We start from the raw sequence: 8,663 nt of genomic DNA on the forward strand, positions 1-8,663 counted from the left end.
TGTGTAAAACTAAACTCTTATCCTAACCCTAACCCTACATATTCACCTTAGTAAAACCTCAACTCTAACTATAATTATAGCCATAGTATAAACCTTAAACTTAATCATAATTTTAATCCTAATTCATGATCCTACCCCTAATGATAACAATAAGAGCCCATTTGGTTCATGGAATTTGACTGGAATTTGTTTTTGCCAATACTGAATTTATCAAATTTGGTGTTTGTGTCCAATATGACAAAATGGATTCCTCAAAATACCTAGATTTGGAAAATGACTTCCAATTCCACTTTTTGAGGATTGGAAAAATATTACAATCTATTTATTTTTCAAGTCCCGTTAGATTCTTGGGAAATAAATGGCAAAAAATTGTCCTCATTCCCTTCAACATTTCCATCATCCATTACACAGAGATCGAAAACAGTTATGAATTTTGTTTTTGTGTTGTAGAGATTTGAAATGGTTTCATTGGGATGGCCTTTTTTTAGCGATGAAGGGAGTGAATTTCTTTCTAGTTCTAATTATGGCATATTTGGGTCTAGGGAGGGGAATTTTGGCGGAGGGTCATCAGGAGGTCCTATGTTTGAATCCTGCAGAGTTGATTTCTCAAAATTGTTGGGCTCATGTTTGAGTCCCCAGTTGCAGGACTTGATCAGGGCTTTGCAAGAATACTTGTTATTGAATGACTTTAAGGTGGAGCAGGCTACGTGTATCTCTATGCTTGGTAATTTTTGGATTTCAGATTATAAAACTCATAACAAACAAAAATAGAAGGCTATGTGCCCTAATATGATTTTTATGTACTTGGATTTGTCCCACAGTATAGTTGTGGTGAAGGTTTTTAACTTGATAGAAGTCTTTTCTCTTGATTGGAGAGAAGATGAGAACAATTCTTTGGCATCATTTGTTGATGCATATTCCTTTAGGGCCCATTTTTTTTGCGGAATTGGACTAGAATTGGAACATGCAAAATTGGGTTTGGTCAAATTTGGCGTTTGGGTCTAAAATCTTAAAATGGAATTAGAATTTCAGTCTTCTAATTTTGGCCAAAAGTGAGGATACCGATCTTCCATTGAAATAATAGGAAATGGGAATTGAATCCAAGGTTTGAGTTTTTGAGGAGTAGAAAAAAATTATAATGTAATAATTTTTCAAGTCCAGTGACTTGTAACCTTATTTGTTTTACCCTTTATACCATTCAAAGTAACCATTTTACATCATTTTGACCTCTATGTGTTTTGCTATTACCATTTTTGGTGCAGAAGTAGGTAACAATGAGTCATTTTCATTGCTTATAATTCTTGGTTTCTAACAATATCCATGACTAAGCCATGGCAATACCTTGTACAAGTATTTTGCATTTTGGGCTTGAAGCAACGGTAAAGATTTCTATTTCCATAGGTATTTGGTGTGTTGTGTGTTTGGCTACTCTCGTCATTTCATTTCTCATCTCTTTATTTCTTCACAACTAATGTTTTTCATTCCAGAGTTAAGATTATCAAAGCAATTGTGAAAACCCTAAAAAGGGCCAAAATATTTGCATCATTTTTATACATTATACATTTCTCTGCATCATTTTAAAGAATTTTAGGTTTTGTAGAGACTATTGGAAGATTCTTCAACACACTCCATTCTTTCCTCCTCAATCCAATTCATTTTTCCTATTTTATTAGTGTAGTTGCGACCTCATCCTTAGCATGCTTTTTCTAACGAAATAAACCCACATCAAAAGGATTAATAAGAAACAAATTTCTTGATTTCATCATATTCAAATTCAATAAAAATAAATAAATAATTTTTTTTTAAAAAAGGTAATTTTAAAAAAAGGTTGAAATTTGTTAAAATTCCAGTTCCAATTTTATGAATCAAGCATGGAAGATGTATCTTCCCACTCATATTACAGGTTAACCAAACAAGACAAATCTTACTTTCAAAATTAGATTTTGAAATTCAAAGCTCGATTTTGACAAAACTAGGTTTTGAATCAAAACCCAGTTTTGCTAATTCTGTGAAATAAACAAGCCCTTGATGAATTCAGACTATATGCCTAGACAATCAATTAGTCATGGCTTCACCCCTTCATACATGCTAGAAACTATTTTTCCACTGCTTTGTTTCCCTGCAGTTCTCTGTAAATCACCAATATCTTTCATACGTTGTTGATTTAGGTTCTACACACTTTCCCACATGTCAGATACATATTGTACTATATGCTAGTAATTGCACATAAGCAGATACACAATGTGATGTCTTTAACACACAAATCTCAGTCAGTTACTCTATCATTCCTACACAAACTTATTGCTATGTTGTCATCAATGACAAACACAATCATAACATTGTTCTATAATGTTCCCTCATAGCATTAGAATTCATGCTAACAATCTCCCCCTTTGGCATTGATGGCAACATAGATGAAAAACATCTAGTTCTAAGAATACCAATAAATTTTCCTCATCAGTCAAAACTTGCTTCATGCAACACTTCTCCCCCATAGTGCAAATTCTTTCTAATGTTTTTCATATCACTATCTCTCCCCCATTGACATCAATGTCAAAGGTAGTAGAAAAATTGAACATATAACAATCTATTAGCATGACCACAAGCTCATTTGTTGCTTGACAACCTTTGCATATAATTCTATAAACAACACAAGTGTCTAAAGATATTGTTATATGCTAGTTACCTATTGCCAAGAGTCCTTAACTGACTCTGTTCATCACAGATACTCCCCCATCGGGAAAGCATCAACATTCAGTCCAGTCTAACAATGGTGTTGTGTGCCCTGGACTAATGCACTTCTGCATCTTCTACTTTGAGCTAGGTAGGGGCATAACCTTAAGCATACCTTTCAAGTACTCAAATGTATCTTTTGGTAAGGCCTTTGTGAAAATGTTTGCAATTTTTTTCCTTAGTGTTGATGTACTCTAGTTTGAGTTCTTTTTGTGTTCCTTTCTCTTTTAGCACATGATACTTTATTGCTATGTGCTTAGTTTAGAATGCAAAACAAGATTCTTAGACATGTTAACAATACTTGTGTTATCACAGTAAATTATAACAGGTTCTATGAATGTAATTCCAATATCCTTCAACATCTACTTCATCCATATGACTTGATTACAATTTTATTTTGCTTCTACAGTACTTTGTGAGGTACAATCTTGCTTCTTATTGAGCCAAGAAACTAATGTTCCTCCAAGGAATAATGCTCCACCACTGGTGCTTTTTCTATCATCTCTATCTCTAGCTCAATTAGCGTCTGTATAAGTACAAAGAGTAAAGTCATTGCTTCTTTCATACCAAATGCCATAATCTGATGTTCCTTTTAGATATCTAAATATCCTCTTTACTACTGCATAGTGATATTCTTTAGGATCAACTTGAAATCTTGCTACCATTCCAACTACATTAGCTATATCTGGTCTGCTATGAGTCAAATACTGCAATCCTCCAATCATAGATTTGTATTTCTTCTGTTCAATAGTAGGTGTCTCATCCTTTCTTGATAACTTATGACCAATTACCATAGGAGTTCCAACAGATTTACAATCTTCTAGACTGAATCTTTTCAACAAATCTTTCAAATACTTGGTCTAAGAAATAAAGATACCTTCTTTGTTTTGAACAATTTTCAATCCTAAGAAGAATTTCATTTCTCCTATCATGCTCATCTCAAACTCATTCTTCATGTCTTCTGAGAATTTTGTACTAACTTCATCATTTCCACCAAAAATGATGTCATCAACAAATACAATGATTATTAGCAAACCATCTTCTATTTTCTTCAAGTATAAGTTACTATCTATTGTTCCTTCAACAAATCCAAGCTTTTCTAAGTACTTGTCCAATCTTGCATACCAAGTAATAAGTGCTTGCTTTAATCCATACAATGCTTTTGTTAGTTTGCAAACCATGTCCTTCTCTTTTGTCAAAGGAAAACCCTCTAGTTGTTCAATGTAAACTTCTTCTTCAAGCTCTCCATTCAAGAATGATGACTTGACATCCATTTGATACACTTTAAAATTCTTATTTGCTGCATATGCTAGAAACATTCTGACTACTTCCATTCTTGCTACAGGTGCATATGTCTCCTCATAGTCAATTCCTTCTTGTTGTGAATAGCCTTTGTGTACAAGTCTTGTTTTGTTCCTTATTACTTCTCCCTGTTCATTCATTTTATTTCTTGGATACCCATTTTATGCCAATCACATTTTTGTCTTCTAATCTAGGAACCAATTGCCATGTGCCATTCTTGATTATCTTCTGGAGTTCTTCCTCCATTTCTTTAATATAGTGATCATCTTTGATTGCTTCATCTGCACTTCTTGGTTCTACTTGAGATATCAGACATAGTTCTTCATTAATTCCGCTCCTTGTCATTACTCCTTTTTCTTTACTTCCTATTATCTGATCAACAGGATGATTTCTTATCATGTTTATATTTGGGGTAGGAGTTTCTGCTTCAACTCTTATTTTAGGTACTACACCCTATTCTTCTCTCACATCTTCAATTCACACATTATTCTGCAAGTCATTGTTAATCTTGAAAAATAACTCATTACTTCTGTTAGCCATTCTAGAGTAATCATCTCCATCAGAGTTATAATCCATTATCTTTTCCTTGGTACCAAACTTTTCATCAATTTTAACATTTGCGTACTCTAATATAGTTTTTGTTCTATAGTTGAAACATCTGTAGGCTTTACTTTTTAATGAATAGCCAAGAAATATACCTTCATCACTCCTTGGATCAAACCTACCAATATCATCATCTCTTTTGATGTAACATTTGCTTCCAAATATTATGAAGTACTTGATTGATGGTGAGTGACCGAACCATAATTCATAGGGTGTTTTGTCCATACCTTTCCTAATCTGCACTCTGTTTAGTGTATATACTATTGTATTGACTGCTTCTCTCCAAAAGGTTTTTGGTGAATCATTCTCAAATAACATAGCTCTTGCTACTTTAGCAATTGATTTGTTTCTTCTTTTAGCAATCCCATTTTGCTCAGGTGTATGGGGTGAGGATAGTTGTCTCCTGATACCATGTTCTTCACAATAGATATTGAATTCTCTAGAGGTGAATTCTCCTCCTCTGTCTGATCTTAAGCTTTTGATTTTAACTCTAGATTCATTCTCAACTTTGTTTTTAAATATCTTGAATTTCTCAAATGCTTCTGATTTTTCTTTAAGAAAAGCTACCCACATCATTCTAGTCAAATCATCAACAAAAATCATAAATTACCTTTCTCCATAAAATCCTCTTGTTCTTGTAGGACCACTCAGATCTATATGAACCAATTCTAGCTTTTGTGTAGTACAAAATTGCTTGCTAGGAAATGAGACTCTCTTCTGCTTAGCCAATATACTTTCCTTACAAATAGTGTTAGTGGGCTTAGTGATCTTGGGTAAATCTCTCACAACAAGTGTATTACTGGCCTTTACAATGTTATCAAAGTTTATGTGAAAAAATCTTTTGTGCCATAACCAACTATTGTCAATCTTTGCTACTATACATGTTATTTTAGTGGAGTTTAATTGAAATACATTACCTTTGGTTTTTGTGCTAGTACCAAGTAGTTTCCCTTCCTTATTCTTGATAATGCATGTGTCATTACCAAACTGCAGCTGATAGCCTTTGTCCATAAGTTGTCCAATACTTAGTAAGTTAAGCTTCAGTCCATCAACAAAATAAGCATCGGTAGTGTATGTTTTACTATCAAGTGTTATAGATCCAATTCCTATAATATGACAAGCTACATTGTTCCCCACTTTGACAATTCCTCCATCATGACTTCTGAATTTGAAAAATTTTCTCATATCACTAGTCATGTGATGTGAAAAACCACTATCAATGATCCAATCTTTCTTTTTAACTTGTGAGATCAGCACACTTTCTTCTTTGATTTCTTTGTCAAGATCATCCTCTTTAATAGCTACAAACTCTAATTCATCTTCACTCATGTTTTGATCAGAGTCCTCTTCTTCTTCTTCATTAGCATATAGACAGTTTCTAGATCTTCTAGACTTGAACCTTCCCTTAAAATTTCTTTCTCTTTTAGGATACGTAGATGCATAATGACCATACTCATTGCATGTCCAACATTTAAAGATATTCTTACCATCCTTTTCTCTTTCCACAAGAAGAGCTACTCCTTCTTGGATCTTTTCTTCAATGGACTTGTTGCTGCTAGCAGTCTCTCCTTGCGCTTTTGTGCTCCTTGCTAAACCAAGTTTGATGTTCAGTGCATTGAATGATGTCTCTACTTTTGCTGATTCTCCAGACTATTTCAAATCAAATTCTTTAGCGTCTAATCTCCCAAGCAATGTTTCTTTGGTGAAGTTAGTGGTGTAAGGTAACATTACTCGAATCATCTGTGTTACTGTCTTGAAGGGTGGTGTTATACTTTTCAAGATCTTCCATATTACTTCATCATCAGATTTCACTAGTAAATTTAGGCCTAATTTGCAACGCGAAAAGGTCTCAATTTCGACACAAGTTGGTCGCTAAAGCCACCAAAGTCGTCGTCGGACAAATTTGGTCAATTTTTTGCCACATTCATTGCGCGTCAGAATTTTGACTACATAAACGTCGATTTACCGACACAAATTTCATCCATTTCTCTATCCAGCCTAAACTATTATTTTCCCAATTTCGACGTAAACTTGCCCAATTTTGATTTGGAATTCCAACGACAAACCCTTAGCTTTCGACGTCGGAGCCATACTCGCAATGTAAATGGTGCCAGTTTGGTGTCTCAATTGTGACAAAGATTGGTCGCAATTGAGACCAACATATGTCGCAATTGAGACGCGCTATCCCATTTTAAAAAAAAGCTTTGCTCTCATAGGAGTGTTCAAAACTGCACAAAACTTGATTATAAAGCATAATTTCTTGATGCATGAGAGTCAAGGTATCATGCACATTTCTTCCTCCACACCATTTTTTCGTTCGTCAAATGATTTATTTTATACAAAACAATGGGAAGGAGGAAGAAATGTGCACGATATCCTGTTTCCACCGAGCAATTATGCTTTACAACTCAAATTTTGTGGAGTTTAGAAGGCTCCTATGAGAGCAAAGGCTTTGCAATAATTGGCACAACACATCTAAATTTTGGTTCCTGCAGGGAATAATAAAATTAGGAAATAATTATTTATCAGGAATGAAAGCCAATAATTTCATCTATTTTTCAAACAGATAAACGTGACAAAAAAACTTACAGTCCCAATCACATCATCATAAGAGCGCATATATAACTATAACTATAACTGTCTAAAACCAACATAATTTACAAATATCCACAATTCAAATATTATCCCTTGATGTTTTCTTTAATAATGCTCCAATGCCTTAGGACATTCAGTTAGAAACTTCAAAATTAATGCTATCAAGTTAGATGTCGTTTCATAGCCACCAAGGATAAGGTCCATAATAAGATTCAATATCTCTTCATCCATAATGTATATTAATGCTATCAAGTTAGTTGTTATATTAATAAGATTCAATATCTCTTCATCAATATACCTCTGGTTCTCGATGGAGACGTGCTCCAATCAATAGGAAATGTCATCATGAAGCAGGAGGCGAGGTTGAAGGATTTTATGGAGGCATTCAGAAGTTAATTACAGAGGAAGATATTTTAGTCTGGAAGAAGTTGTGGCCAAAAGAATCGCTAGAATGATTGATTGTTACATTAGAATTATCTTCATTTAACATTAAAGTTGCATGCATATTGGAATGGATGACATCATCGTTAAGTGCATTTGATGATAGCACATTTGTTTAGGATATACATAGAGAATGTCAAGAGTGTTGTTGACAACTTTTGTATTTCTTTTGGCTTTAACATTGATGACTGTGTTCCAACTGTTTTGGGCTAATATTTGCTTCACAAATGGCCGATGTATATGAATCTTGTGCCAATAGAATGACTTTTGTTGAAGTTAACCATAATGTATACATATATTTGTAATCATTATAGTCAGGATGACAACTGTTGCAGTTCACTTGCCCATTGAAGAGTTGATTTTTTTATGACAACACAACAAAATGTTTTGAACCATAGATTGCTTATCCTAAAAATCTTTCATCATCCTCCAAAACTGATCAATAATAATGCAATATATTGTAGTATTAACTGTTTAAATTATTCCTGCAAATGAGGAACTTAATATAATTTGATTGAGCAACCTTACATTTTGTACGTCGCCATTTTGTATTATACCTCAAACAAAAAAATGATGGTGCCATGTGATCAAGAAAGCAAAAATCTCTATGGAATGTACAAACCTTGGCACTAGACTTCTTCTCCATCTACGAGGCATTCAATGTTGGAGACAGAACTTTGTATCTACTCCACAAATAATGTGCTTACTAAAGTTGCTACGGCAGAAAGTTCTCATAGGTTAGTTCTAATCAGGTCTGGTAAATAATATGTGAAAACATCAATACAGCCAAGGCACTAATTTTGCCCCATTTTCCTCATGTATGAGAGCCTTGAAGAGAAGCTCGGATAAAAAGAAATTAGTCATATGGATTAACTTAATAGTAGCAAAACTGAAGAGAAAAATTGTTGGCGGTGAACTACTTAAGCTGCAAATACAAGAAAAAGATTGGTCGCAATGTATGGGCTATCCTAAGTGGCAGAAATGGTCAT

Source organism: Cupressus sempervirens, chromosome 10 (assembly GCF_028749045.1).
Source record: "Cupressus sempervirens isolate cs-2001-9-10 chromosome 10, ASM2874904v1, whole genome shotgun sequence".
Lineage (NCBI taxonomy): Eukaryota > Viridiplantae > Streptophyta > Pinopsida > Cupressales > Cupressaceae > Cupressus > Cupressus sempervirens.